The sequence below is a fragment of the Nerophis lumbriciformis genome, linkage group LG27 (genome assembly GCF_033978685.3).
Source record: "Nerophis lumbriciformis linkage group LG27, RoL_Nlum_v2.1, whole genome shotgun sequence".
Classification (NCBI taxonomy): domain Eukaryota; kingdom Metazoa; phylum Chordata; class Actinopteri; order Syngnathiformes; family Syngnathidae; genus Nerophis; species Nerophis lumbriciformis.
In genome coordinates, this window is record NC_084574.2 from 9,727,317 (window position 1) to 9,742,903 (window position 15,587).

At 36.7% G+C, this 15,587-nt stretch overlaps 1 protein-coding gene across 1 annotated transcript in view; it reads left to right on the forward strand.

Moving 5' to 3' along the window:
• The first annotated feature begins 933 nt into the window (after nt 1–933).
• The window catches only part of smad1 (SMAD family member 1), a 55,869-nt gene continuing 41,215 nt past the window's right edge, over nt 934–15,587 (forward strand). The window contains exon 1 of the mRNA XM_061922899.1: nt 934–1,062. The gene's annotated coding sequence lies outside the window, so the exon portion shown is untranslated. The remainder of the gene's footprint in view (nt 1,063–15,587) is intronic.

A 15,587-nucleotide genomic window follows, 5' to 3' on the forward strand; every position in this document is an offset into this window, starting at 1 on the left:
TTGAGAATGACTGGCATAGTGGGAGATGCAGTGGAGGACTTAGTGGAAGATGCAGTGCAGGATACAGTGGAGGACATAGTGGGAGATGGAGTACATGGAGGACATAGTGGGAGATGCAGTGCAGGATGCAGTGGAGGACATAGTGGGAGATGGAGTACATGGAGGACATAGTGGGAGATGCAGTGCAGGATGCAGTGGAGGACATAGTGGGAGATGCAGTGGAGGACATAGTGGGAGATGGAGTACATGGAGGACATAGTGGGAGATGCAGTGCAGGATGCAGTGGAGGACAGCGTAGAGGACATAGTGGAGGACAGAGTATAGGACATAGTGGAGGACAGAGTATAGGACATAGTGGAGGACAGCGTGCACTCCTACATCAGCTGGGTGACATGTTCATGTGAAAAGACGTGCTTCCCAGGCACACGCTGCGTGTGAAGTGCCTGATTCATCGTCCTTATTTCAAGTTTCAATGCATGCTAACTTCTTTTTACGCTTGCGTTGCAAACGGGTGAATTTGTCCCCACCACTTCCTGAAACGTTGTTTAATATTTACATAGTTTAATAGTTTAATGCAGAGGTGAACTTTTTCTCTACACAGTGAAGAATGAAAAATGCATGTCAAGGTAAAGTTATAAAAGGGTCAGTGATGGCCACAGCTTGACACTGGAACAGATTATTCCTCTTTCCTTTGTTTCCTACGGAGGAAAACACATTTCATTGTAACACATCAGGACAAAGTTGGTCAGTTTGCGGTATGATAAGATGGTATAAGATGTGCAGGATGCAGAGATATACAATATTATTATGATTATAGATCTTTAACCTGAGCTCAAGTTTTCATGTCTTTTATTGCTTCTCATCATCTCCTTCATGTTGTCCCTCCTCCCGTCTTCACTCTTCTTTTTTTTTTCATTTCACGTGCAGCTCGTTCCCGCCTCACTCAGACATGCTGTCGCCAGCCTCGTGACGTCATCATCTGCTGCAGCACCGCGCAGCCCCTCTCTCCCTCCGCCGCTCCCTCATCATCCCCGAGAGAAAGTAGTCCCAACCCTGAACTTGGTGAGTGAGAGAAACGCACTTTTAGAATTAAACGACCCAGCATGGGTAATGTAATAATACCAATAAAAAAAACACGATTTATAAAGTTTAACTTCGTTATATGTATATCTTACATATGCACACATGGGTTTATATGCAAGCTTTCTCTCAATTTAGCGTTGAAGGTGATGTAACCGGTCACAAAATTAAGTACACCTCCAAATGCATTGCAAAGAAAACACTGCTATATTTTTACACCTGTTTTTATTTTTATTTTGCATGTAAATATGACCTTATGTGTCTGAATTTGGCAGACTTCAGAGGCACAAAATGAGACAAGTTGAGGCAGCTTCCTTCCCTCTGCCTCTTCTGGCCTGAAGGTTATTTTCATGCATTAGTCTGCATTATTAATGCGATGGCTTGAAGATGTGTCCAACTCTTGATAATGAAAGATTATGCCTTGCACAGAAACCGGAGGCATACAGTATGTGTGTGCATGATGCATTATGCACAAGTATAAATCATGTTTCAATCTCAGTCTGTACTTTGGAGGTCAGATAAAAGCTCTGCAACAACTCTTTAAAAAAAAAAAAAATTGAAATTATTAGAAACAAATTTCTTAACCTCATAAAAATTATAGTAGTTGTAGTAATTTTTTTTATTTCAGTAAGTAAACAAAAAGAAATCTAATATATATATATAAATTGTGTGTGTGTGTGTGTGTATATATATATATATATATATATATACGGTATATATATATATATATACGGTATATATATATATATACGGTATGTATATATATATATATATATGTGTATATATATGTATATATATATATATATAAGGTATATATGTATATATATACATATATAATGTGTGTGTATGCGTGTATATATATATATATGTATATGTGTGTGTGTGTGTGTGTGTGTGTGTGTGTGTGTGTGTGTGTGTGTGTGTGTGTGTGTGTGTATATGTGTGTGTATATATATTTATATGTATATATATGTATATATGTGTATATATATATAATTTCAGTAAATACATAAAAAATCTAATATATATAGAAAATAAAAATCAATAAAAAAAATATATTTATATAAATATATATATATATATATATATATATAAGGTATGTATGTATGTATATATGTATACATATATGTATATATATATATATATATACATATATATGTATGTATATGTGTGTGCGTATATGTATGTATGTAAGTGTGTGTGTGTGTGTGTGTGTGTGGAAATGTGTGTGTGTGTGTATATATATATTTATATGTATATATAGGTGTATATATATATATATATATATATATATATAATTTCAGTAAATACATAAAAAATCTAATATATATAGAAAATAAAAATCAATTAAAATTTTTTTTTATATATATATTTTTTAAATAAATAAATATTATATATTTGTTTAACTTACTGAAATTATATGTATATATATATTTACTGTATATATGTTTTATTTTTATTTTTTATTTTTCTATTTTTCCCTGTATATTTATCATACATTGGTATACAATGATGTAATTGTATTGTATTATTTACTGCATTTCATATAGGCTTCTTTGGTCCTTTAACCCGCAGAGCACTCCTGTAATTTAGAGGATCTTTGATTAGTGTTTTTTGCAGTACGTCCTCAAAAACAGCAGAGGATCTTTGATCATTGTTTTTTTTTTCAGCAGCTCCTTGTTCCTGTTATATATAGGATCTTTGATTCAAGTTTTTGCATATAGGTCCTTAAAAAATGTACAGAGGACTCTTGGTATATAGAGTATCTTTGACTAGTGTTTTTGCAGTAGGTCTTCTTAAAAAAGGAGCAGAGAACTCCTGCCATTTAGAGGATCTTTGACTTGTGTTTTTGCAGTAGTCCTTTAAAAAGAGCAGAGTGCTCCTGACATATACTGTAGAGCAGTGGTTCTCAAGCTTTTTTCACCAAGTAGCATCTCAGAAAACACTCGGCTCCCCACAATGACCAACATTACAATACAGTAGCGCAGTAGGCCTAAGTATTCTTTAAAATAAGGCAGCTGTTTCATTTAACAAGTATATTTAATATGTTTTGCCACTACAATATTACACACGGTTTGAACGGTAACACTGTGTTTGAATATATGAAAACAAAACACAGTACCGGTACTTTAATCAAGTGATTATTTGGCATACAACTAGATGGAGCCCGCGTACCATTGGTGGTACACGTACCACAGTTTGAGAATCACCCCCGTAGAGGATCTTTGACTACTGTTTATTGCAGTACGTTCTTTAAAACAGCAGAGATTAGACTGTATTTTTGCAGTATGTCCTTTAAAACAGCCCAGATTTGACTGTAGAAGGTCCTTAAAAAACAGCAGAGAGGTCCTGTCATATAGAGGATCTTTGGTTGTTTTTTAGCAGAGAACTACTGTGGTATACAGGATCTTTGACTAGTGTTTTTGCAGTATTTCCTTAAAAACAGAAGAGCGCTCCTGCCATATAGAGGATCTTTGAAAAAAGTTTTTGCGTATAGGTCGGTAGAAAAATGGATGGATGGATGGGTCCTTAAAAAAGCAGTGTACTTTTGGAAGGATGGAGGATCTTTGACTAGTGTTTTTGCAGTAGGTTCTTAAAAAGAGAATATAGAGTTACTGATATTTGTGTTCTTGCATGTCGTTAATAAAAAAAACAGCAGAGCGCTCCTGACGTATACAGAATTTCTGACGTGTATTTTGAAGCACTCTCTCAAAAATAGCAGAGCTTTGATTGTATATTTTGCAGTATGTCCTTGAAAACAGCAGAGGGCTCCTTTTTTAATATAGAGGATCTTTGATATATATATTTTTTTAGTAGCTCCTTTAAAACAGCAGAGGGCTCTTGTTGAATAGAAGATCTTTGGTGAGTGTTTTTGCAGTCGGTCCTTAAAAAGAATATAGCCTTTATGTTGTATATAGAGGATCTTTGACTATCGTTTTGTGCAGTAGTTCCTTAAAAACTGGATCCATCCATCCACTATCTACCGCTTGTCCCTCTCGGTGCTGGAACCTATCCCAGCTGCACTCGGGCGGAAGGCAGGATGCTCATGTCATATAAAATATCTTAGACAAGTGTTTTTGCAGTAAGTTTTCAAGATGTTTTTATCGCATAGAGGATCTTTGATTATTGTTTTTTTGTTGCTCCTTAAAAACAGCAGAGGACTGATGTGGTATACAGGATCTTTGACTAGTGTTTTTGTCGTAGTTCCTTAAAAACAGAAGAGTGCTCCTGTCATATAGAGGATCTTTGACTAAAGTTTTTGCGTATAGGTCCTTAAAAACAGTAGAGCCTTTATGTCGTACAGAGGATCTTTGACTATTGTTTTGTGCAGTTGTTCCTTAAAAATGGAAGAGAGCTCATCCATCCATCCATCCATCCATCCATTTTCTATCGCTTGTCCCTCTCTGGGTCGCGGGGCTGCTGGAGCCTATCCCAGCGGCATTAGGGCGCTCATGTCATATAAAATATCTTTGAAAAGTGTTTTTGCAGTAAGTTTTCAAAATACAGAAGACCCTTGTTTTGTATAGAGGATCTTTGATTACTGTTTTTTCAGTAGGTCCTTAAAAACAGCGGAGGGTTCCTGTAATATAGAGGATCTTTGATTTTTTTGTTGTATGTTCTCAAAAACAGCAGAGCTTTGACTATATGTTTTCAGTAAGTCTTTAAAAACAGCAGAGCACTCCTGTCATATAGAGAGGATCTTTGACTAGCGTTTTTTGCAGTCGGTCCTTAAAAACAGCAGACCTTTTACTACTTTTTTGGCAGTAAGTCATTAAAAGCAGTAGAGGGCTCCTTTTCATATAGAGGATCTTTGATTATAACTTTTTTTCAGTAGCTCCTTTAAAAGAGCAGAGGGCTCTTGTTGTATAGAAGATCTTTGGTTAGTGTTTTTGCAATCAGTACTTAAAAAGCAGTAGAACCTGTATGTTGTATAGAGGATCTTTTACTTGTGTTTTTTTGTGTGTGTAGTATGTTCTTAAAAACAGCAGAGCTTTGACTATATTTTTTCAGTAAGTCTTTAAAAACAGCAGAGCACTCCTGTCTTATAGAGGATCTTTGACTAGCGTTTTTTGCAGTCGGTCCTTAAACTTAAACCTTTTACTACTTTTTTGGCAGTAAGTCATTAAAAACAGTAGAGGGTTCCTTTTCATATAGAGGATCTTTGATTATAAACATATTTCAGTAGCTCCTTTAATACAGCAGAGGGCTCTTGTTGTATAGAAGATCTTTGGTTAGTGTTTTTGCAATCAGTACTTAAAAAGCAGTAGAACCTGTATGTTGTGTAGAGGATCTTTGACTTGTTTTTTGTTGTTGTATGTTCTCAAAAATAGCAGAGCTTTGACTATATTTTTTTCAGTAAGTCTTTAAAAAAAACGGCAGAGCACTCCTGTCTTATAAAGGATCTTTGACTAGCGTTTTTTGCAGTCGGTCCTTAAACTTAAACCTTTTACTACTTTTTTGTCAGTAAGTCATTAAAAACAATAGAGGGTTCCTTTTCATATAGAGGATCTTTGATTATAATTTTTTTTCAGTTGCTCCTTTTAAAACAGCAGAGGGCTCTTGTTGCATAGAAGATCTTTGGTTAGTGTTTTTGCAGTCAGTACTTAAAAAGCAGTAGAACCTGTATGTTGTATAGAGGATCTTTTACTTGTGTTTTTTTGTGTGTGTAGTATGTTCTTAAAAACAGCAGAGCTTTGACTATATTTTTTCAGTAAGTCTTTAAAAACAGCAGAGCACTCCTGTCTTATAGAGGATCTTTGACTAGCGTGTTTTGCAGTCGGTCCTTAAACTTAAACCTTTTACTACTTTTTTGGCAGTAAGTCATTAAAAACAGTAGAGGGTTCCTTTTCATATAGAGGATCTTTGATTATAAACATTTTTCAGGAGCTCCTTTAAAACAGCACAGGGCTCTTGTTGTATAGAAGATCTTTGGTTAGTGTTTTTGCAATCAGTACTTAAAAAGCAGTAGAACCTTTATGTTGTGTAGAGGATCTTTGACTTTTTTGTTGTTGTTGTATGTTCTCAAAAATAGCAGAGCTTTGACTATATTTTTTTCAGTAAGTCTTTAAAAACAGCAGAGCACTCCTGTCTTATAGAGGATCTTTGACTAGCCTTTTTTGCAGTCGGTCCTTAAACTTAAACCTTTTACTACTTTTTTGGCAGTAAGTCATTAAAAACAATAGAGGGTTCCTTTTCATATAGAGGATCTTTGATTATAAAAAAATTTCAGGAGCTCCTTTAATACAGCAGAGGGCTCTTGTTGTATAGAAGATCTTTGGTTAGTGTTTTTGCAATCAGTACTTAAAAAGCAGTAGAACCTGTATGTTGTATAGAGGATCTTTGACTTGTTTTTTGTTGTTGTATGTTCTCAAAAATAGCAGAGCTTTGACTATATTTTTTTCAGTAAGTCTTTAAAAACAGCAGAGCACTCCTGTCTTATAGATGATCTTTGACTCGCGTTTTTTCAGTAGGTCCTTAAACTTAAACCTTTTACTACTTTTTTGGCAGTAAGTCATTAAAAACAGAGGGCCCCTTTTTCATATAGAGGATCTTTGATTATAATTTTTTTCAGTAGCTCCTTTAAAACAGCAGAGGGCTCTTGTTGTATAGAAGATCTTTGGTTAGTGTTTTTGCAGTCAGTACTTAAAAAGCAGTATAACCTTTATGTTTGATAGAGGATCTTTGACTTGTTTTTTGTTGTTGTATGTTCTCAAAAATAGCAGAGCTTTGACTATATTTTTTTCAGTAAGTCTTTAAAAACAGCAGAGCACTCCTGTCTTATAGAGGATTTTTGACTAGCGTTTTTTCAGTAGGTCCTTAAACCTTTTACAACTTTTTTGGCAGTAAGATATTAAAAACAGTAGAGGGCTTGTGTTATATAAAGGATCTTTGACAAAAGAAAATATGCCCACAAAATAATTTTGGGGTTTAACCCTGATTTTAAGGTCTAAGAAAGGCGTCTGCATTTAATGTTTGCAATAATGACGTATACGCACACAAAGTTACATAATAATGAATGAAGCGAAGAAGCGTAAAAAAAGTAGGTCTTGTTATTGTCGGGGGAAGGGAGGGCTGTCCTGCGGAGTGATACTGGCGCAGGAGCGGAGGGTGATGAGACCCCGCGACTCCCTGACGCCAGGCCGCATCACGCCGAGTGCAGCTCACTACAAGGGACAGCATCCTGCCGCCGCCGCCGCCACCTATAAGGTAACGCCAACTTTATCTAAAAACACACTTTTATTTGAACTTTACTTGATCTAACTTCAACTTTTATCCACCCGTTTTACTCTTTTTCCTCGTCGCCTTCGCTTGTTTGTGCTCTGTTTGTAGCCAAGTAGAGCCTACGGCGTTTCTTTAGTAGTGGACTTTTTCCCCTCTTTTTCTTGCATTTTGAGACACATTTCTCTCCTTTAGGCTCAATTTCATTCATATTTTCACTCAAAGACAGCATCATTAAGGCTGTTTTTTTTGTCTAATAGGTCACTAAATACCTGCCGGGTGCAGTTGTAATGCTTCCAAAAGCAACAAAATACCTTTTTAAGTAGATTTCACAGCCATTGTGTGCACTTTTTTAACATGAGCATCTTGATAAATACTAAGTTATATTGCTAGTAAACACTTCTTTATTAGTTTTTCCTACACAATGTATGCAAACTATCTGCCCTATAGCATAGAAATGATGTGTTGCTGCTTAATTCACAACATTTAACCTGTTCTCACACTTGAACGACAGTTAAGAATGTTAACATTTAGTTTTATGTTACTGTTTTTACAGTGTTTAACTAATTTTTTTACACTTGTACTACAGTTAAGAATGTTAACATTTAGTTTTATGTTGCTATTTAACTTATTTTTACCCTTGTACTACAGTAAAGAATGTTAACATTTAGTTTTATGTTGCTATTTAACTTATTTTTACACTTGTGCTACAGTTAAGAATGTTAACTTTTACTTTTATGTTGCTGTTTAACTTATTTTTACACTTGTACTACAGTTAAGAATGTTAACTTTTACTTTTATGTTGCTGTTTAACTTACTTTTACACTTGTACTACAGTTAAGAATGTCAACATTTACTTTTATGTTGCTGTGTTTAACTTATTTTTACACTTGTACTACAGTCAAGAATGTTAACTTTTAGTTTTATGTGATTTTATTTACAGCGATTCACTTCTTATTACACTTTACCGTTAATAAACTGTGTTATTTTCACACTTGTACTACAGTTAAGAATGTCAACATTTACTTTTATGTTGCTGTGTTTAACCTATTTTTACACTTGTACTACAGTCAAGAATGTTAACTTTTAGTTTTATGTGATTTTATTTACAGCGATTCACTTCTTATTACACTTTACCGTTAATAAACTGTTATTTTCACACTTGTACTACAGTTAAGAATGTCAACATTTACTTTTATGTTGCTGTGTTTAACCTATTTTTACACTTGTACTACAGTCAAGAATGTTAACTTTTAGTTTTATGTGATTTTATTTACAGCGATTCACTTCTTATTACACTTTACCGTTAATAAACTGTAGTTTATGTTATTGTATTTAAGGTGGTTCGCTCATTTGTACACTGGGACGGCAGTTGAGAAGTTTAGTTCTCACTTATTCTTACGCTTGAACGGTAGTTAAGAATGTAAACATCAGTTTGTTATTGTATTTACAGCATTTTGTTCATTTTTTATACTCGAATGACAGCTAAGAACATTAACTTTTAGTTTTATGTAAACATTTTTTTGCAGTGGTTAACCTATTTTTTCACTTAAACAACAGTTAAAAATGTTGACTTTTAGTCGCATATGATTTTGATCAGATAATTGGATTTTTATTTTATTATATATTTATTCTATTGGATTTCCTGACACACTTGAATGCAGCTTTACAGTTTGACTCTGGAATGGACAATTGTCCCCCCTTACTTTCCTACAGGTAGAAACATGAATAGTAACATATTTCATTAAAGTATGTTAGGAGTATCAATACTCTACGGCACATGTGTCAAACTCAAGGCCCCGGGGCCAGATCTGGCACGCCGCGTCATTTTATGTGGCCCGCGAAAGCCTGGAAATAATGGGTTTATCTAAAATACTTATTTTTGTTTATTATTATTTTTTTACTAAATGCATTCGTTCTTTCAATTTTGACAGAAAAAAAGTGCATACCGTATTTTTCGGACTATAAGTTGCAGTTTTTTTTCATAGTTTGGCCGGGGGTGCGACTTATGTGTGAAATTATTAACACATTATCGTAAAATATCAAATAATATTATTTAGCTCATTCACGTAAGAGACTAGACCACTGGTTCTTAACCTGGGTTCGATCGAACCCTAGGGGTTCGGTGAGTCGGCCTCAGGGGTTCGGTGGAGCCTCCACCGCGGAGGTCAGGACACACCCGAATCATCGTGTAAATAAAAACTTCTCCCTATGGGCGTCTTATGAATACCCCTAAACAATGTTCCCTCTAATTTTCCATATGCGTGAGCAAATGCAAAAACTCCTTGAGGATTCAGTGGAGCACATGTGAGCGACGTCAGACGTGCACACTGTGGCTACACCTGTCCCAAACCTGACTAAATAACAAGTTAAATGTTTTATTATTATAATCAAATGACAGCAGTCATTTCCATATTTTCTAATATACGGTAAGTGTTTTGGCCCACTTACAATAACAAAAAATATTGTTTTTCACAAGCTGTGTACTAGTATTGTATGTCTGGGTGGAGGTCCTGCTTTGGAAATAATTTGTACCCCTTTCAGATATCGCATTTAGTTCCCACTTAAACATTCACATGTTGCACAATGAGATGTAAACATGGGATCATGTGTACAATCCTGTAACTTTCTGTTTGTAAAAAAATATAATGATTAGCATTTCTTTAATATAATAACATCATTTCATGATTCATATTTATAAATGAAGATTAAATTAAGAAAAAAAAAAGTGTTTTTCTCTAAAGAAGGGTTCGGTGAATGCGCATATGAAACTGGTGGGGTTCGGTACCTCCAACAAGGTTAAGAACCACTGGACGAAACGTATAAGATTTCATGAGATTTAGCGATTAGGAGTGACAGATTTTTTGGTAAACGTATAGCATGTTCTATATGTTATAGTTATTTGAATGACTCTTACCATAATATGTTACGTTAACATACCAGGCACGTTCTCAGTTGGTTATTTATGTATCATATAACGTACACTTATTCAGCCTGTTGTTCACTATTCTTTATTTATTTTAAATTGCCTTTCAAATGTCTATTCTTGGTGTTGGGTTTTATCAAATAAATTTCCCCCAAAAATGCGACTTATACTCCAGTGCGACTTATATATGTTTTTTTCCCTTCTTTATTATGCATTTTCGGCCGGTGCGACTTATACTCCGGAGCGACTTATACTCCGGAGCGACTTATAGTCCGAAAAATACGGTAATTTAAACTTTAATATTATCTGATCATGCCAATTATATAATTATAAACTGTATCGCAAAACTATTTTTGTGAGATAAAAACAAATAGTTAAATATCTGCTTGTCAACCTTTATTTATGATTTTAAAGCAAGTTATACATTAAAAAATCTGATAATCAAATGCATATGCATTTCTATTAATCATGATTAATCACAGGTTATTACCAGCATGCATAATGTCAATACATTTAAAAAAAGCGGCCCTCTGAAAGCAGCCATTACTGCAATGTGGCCCTCAGTGAAAATGAGTTTGACACCCCTGCTCTCTGGTCATTGTGGGGTGTGAATCTAAGGGAAGTGAATCCATTTCTTTTATCAAATGTCGATGTTCCTAAATGAACTTTGTCTCCTCGTGGGCATCTTTTAATTCAAAAAGCATTTTTTTAACCTTTTTTTTTTTGTATTATCCTCCCACCGAGGGTGTGTTAAAGCATCCAAATGTGTGTGCCAGTCCGTGAGCATCGCTGATGACATCTCAGGTGTATTTATATATTTATGTATATATTTCACGCCAAACAGACGTGTAAATATAGGTTAGCAGCATTCCTGCAGCTCGCCATGCCGTCACAACACGGGCCCAGACGACAGCATGTGTGGAGGTGTCCCTCCTGACAGGACGCTAACCCTGCAACACGGAGAGCTGGGCATGGTTGAGATAGCTGGCTTGAGAACCTCTTGTTGGACCGGGCGGGGGTCAGAGGTCAGCGCTTTAAAGTCGTATGACTAAGCGCTTCTGGTGTCATGCCGTTATGTTTACACGGTGTCTGATTGTTTCATTCAAGCTCACACACACCCGCCCACTGGGAAGTTATGGAAATGTAATCCTTAACAGCACAGGCGTTAGATCTGGCCCGCCACATCATTTATGGTGGCCCGCCGCGTCATTTGATGTTGCCCTACAGATCTGGCCCATCACGACATTTATGTGGCCCGTCACGTCATTTTATGTGGTTTGCCACATTTTATCTGATCAAACATCATTTTATGTGATCTGCAGGGAATTTTATATGGCCCACTGCATCATTTTATGCTGCCTGCCAAATCATTTTACGTGGTTCGCCACGTCTTTTTTTGTAGCCTGCCACATCAATTCATGTGGTCCGCCACATCGTTTTACCTAGTCCGCCAAATCATTTCATGTGGTCCGCCTCATCATTTGATGTGGTCAGCCACTTCATTTTAATTGGCCTTGTAAATAATTAGATGTGGTCCACCACGTCATTTTATGTGGTCCGCCACATCATTTTTACATGTTCAGCCACATCGTTTCACGTGGTCCGCCCCCTCATTTTACATGGTCGGCCACATCATTTTACGTGGTCAGCCATATAATTTCAAGTGGTCCGCCCCCTCATTTTATGGGGTGTGACACATCATTTCATGTGGTCCGTCACATAATTTTACGTAGTCAGCCACAGTCTCTTGTGGCCTGCCACATCATTTTACGCACCCTGCCACATCATTTCACGTGGTCCGCCACATCATTTTACATGGCCTGCCAAATCATTTTATGTGGTTGGCCACATTTTATCTGATCAAACATAATTTTATGTGATCTGCCACATTATTTTATATGGCCCACTGCATAATTTTATGCTGCCTGCCAAATCATTTTACGTGGTCCGCCACGTCATTTTACGTGCTCCGCCACATAATTTTTACATGTTCAGCCCCCTCATTTTACATGGCCTGCCAAATCATTTTATGTGGTCGGCCACAGTTTCTTTTGGTCCGCCACCTTATTTTACGTGGTCCGCCACATCATTTTACGTGGTCCGCCACATCATTTTACGTAGTCTACCACATCATTTTATGTGGTCCACCACATCATTTTATGTGGTCCGCCACATCATTTTATGTAGTCCACTGCATCATTTTATGCGCCTGCCACATCATTATTTTACGTGGTCTCTCACCTTATTTTACGTCGTCAGCAACATCATTTCATGTGGTCCGCCACATCATTTTTACATGTTCAGCCCCCTCATTTTACGTGGTCGGCCACATCATTTTATATGGCCTGCCAAATCATTTTATGTGGTCGGCCACAGTTTCTTTTGGTCCGCCACCTTATTTTACGTGGTCCGCCACATCATTTTACGTAGTCTACCACATCATTTTATGTGGTCCACCACATCATTTTATGTGGTCCACCACATCATTTTATGTGGTCCGCCACATCATTTTATGTAGTCCACTGCATCATTTTATGCGCCTGCCACATCATTATTTTACGTGGTCTCTCACCTTATTTTACGTCGTCAGCAACATCATTTCATGTGGTCCGCCACATCATTTTTACATGTTCAGCCCCCTCATTTTACGTGGTCGGCCACATCATTTTATATGGCCTGCCAAATAATTTTATGTGGTCGGCCACAGTTTCTTTTGGTCCGCCACCTTATTTTACGTGGTCCGCCACATCATTTTACGTAGTCTACCACATCATTTTATGTGGTCCACCACATCATTTTATGTGGTCCGCCACATCATTTTATGTGGTCCGCCACATCATTTTATGTGGTCCGCCACATCATTTTACGTAGTCTACCACATCATTTTATGTGGTCCACCACATCATTTTATGTGGTCCGCCACATCATTTTATGTGGTCCGCCACATCATTTTATGTAGTCCACTGCATAATTTTATGTAGTCCACTGCATCATTTTATGTGGTCCGCCACATAATTTTATGTGGTCCGCCACATAATTTTATGTGGTCCGCCACATCATTTTATGTGGTCCGCCACATCATTTTATGTGGTCCGCCACATCATTTTATGTGGTCCGCCGCATCATTTTATGTAGTCCACTGCATCATTTTATGTAGTCCATTTCATAATTTTTTGTGGTCCGCCACATCATTTTATGTGGTCCGCCACATCATTTTATGTGGTCCGCCACATCATTTTATGTGGTCCGCCACATCATTATTTTACGTGGTCTGTCACCTTATTTTACGTCGTCAGCAACATCATTTCATGTGGTCCACCACATCATTTTATGTGGTCCGCCACATCATTTTATGTGGTCCGCCACGTCATTTTATGTGGTCCGCCACATAATATATATATATATATATATATATATATATATATATATATATATATATATATATATATATATATACACACATTAGGGCTGCAATTAACAACTAATTTGATAATCGATTAATCTGTCGATTACTTCGATTAATCGATTAATAATCGGATAAAAGAGACAAACTACATTTCTATCCTTTACAGTATTTTATTGAAAAAAACAAAACAGCATACTGGCACCATACTTATGTTGATTGTTTCTCAGCTGTTTGTAAATGTTGCGGTTTATAAAAAAGACAAAAACAAAAAAACAGTAGCCTCTGCGCATAGCATAGATCCAACAAATCGATGACTAAATTAATCGCCAACTATTTTTACAATCGATTTTAATAGATTTAATCGATTAGTTGTTGCAGCCCTTATATATATATATATATATATGTATGTATGTATGTATGTATGTATATATATATATATATATATATATATATGTGTATGTATGTATGTATGTATGTATGTATGTATGTATGTATGTATGTATGTATGTATGTATGTATGTATGTATATATGTGCATACAGTACAGGTCAAAAGTTTGGACACACCCTCTCATTCAATGTTTTCTTTATTTTCATGACTATTTACATTGTCGATTGTCACATCAAAACTATGAATGAACACATGTGGAGTTATGTACTTAACAAAAAAAGGTGAAATAAAAATGAGAACCCTTTGCTCTGATAACTGCTTTGCACACTCTTGGCATTCTCTCCATGAGCTTCACTCTTGCTGTGAAGTGAAAACCATTTCAGGTGACTACCTCTTGAAGCTCATGGAGAGAATGCCAAGAGTGTGCAAAGCAGTAATTAGAGCAAAGGGTGGCTATTCTATAAATAAAGTTGATTTGATTTGATTTGATTTTGAAGAAACTAGACTACAAAACATGTTTTCGTTTTTTTCACCTTTTTTTGTTAAGTACATAATTCCACGTGTTCATTCATAGTTTTGATGTGACAATCTACAATGTAAATAGTCATGAAAAAAAAAAATATATATATATATATATATTTAATTTTTTTGAATAGATTCTTGAAGATTATGGATCGATTTTGAATCGTGATGAATAAGAATTGCGATTCAAATGTGAATTGGTTCTTTTGTGCACCCCTAATTTTCATATACTACTTTTACACAATATACTATTGTCATTTTTGTTGATAAATTTAAAAGTTATCGATTATAGAATCTTACATAATGTACTGAGGACCGTAGATTCCAGCTCCGAGCGGCGGCAGATCATCAGCAGCTTGCCGTGTTTTTCTTCATGCTCAGCTTCACTTTTGAAGCTCAGTTTATCATCGTGAGTTTGGTGCCAGTGACATTGAGGAAGAGTAGAATGAGAATTGGCAAAAAGGCGGCAGATTACTGGCGTGTTTTGTTACTTCTTGTTCTTTTATCGTCCATAGGAGAGCAGATATGGGCAGGTCCTCCCACTCTTGGAAAACACCCACTGCGTCTCAGATCTGCGGCATTACTGTCACTCTCACTTTCCTCCCCTCTCCCTCTGCATTAAAGCCTTTCTGCCGCCATCACTCTCCCTTCCTGCACTTCTCTCTTTATAGCCGGTGACCCTATTGAAGGGGCGGGTGGGGGCTAATGGAGGCCCCCGCCCAGGACCCTGCTGATAAATAATGTAGCTTCTTTATAATGCTCCGTCCCACCCGGGGGAGGCTGCAGAGCATCATTAGTGCCTCCTCATCCTGCACAGCCCGGGTCTAAATTGATTAACAGACACTGGAGCGGTGCAAAGCGATCCGTGGGGCTCGTGCGAGGGCTAACAGCTCGGTCTGGGCGGGTCGAAACCCGCCGCCTGGTAGTGTTGCGCTGGCCTCAATCTGCGCGTCCATTAGCCGCAGTCTTTGACCATCAGGCCAGCGTAACGAGGCTATGTCCACGGAGAGAGAGAGCGCCGGGTTCAGTGTTTTTACGAGGCTGT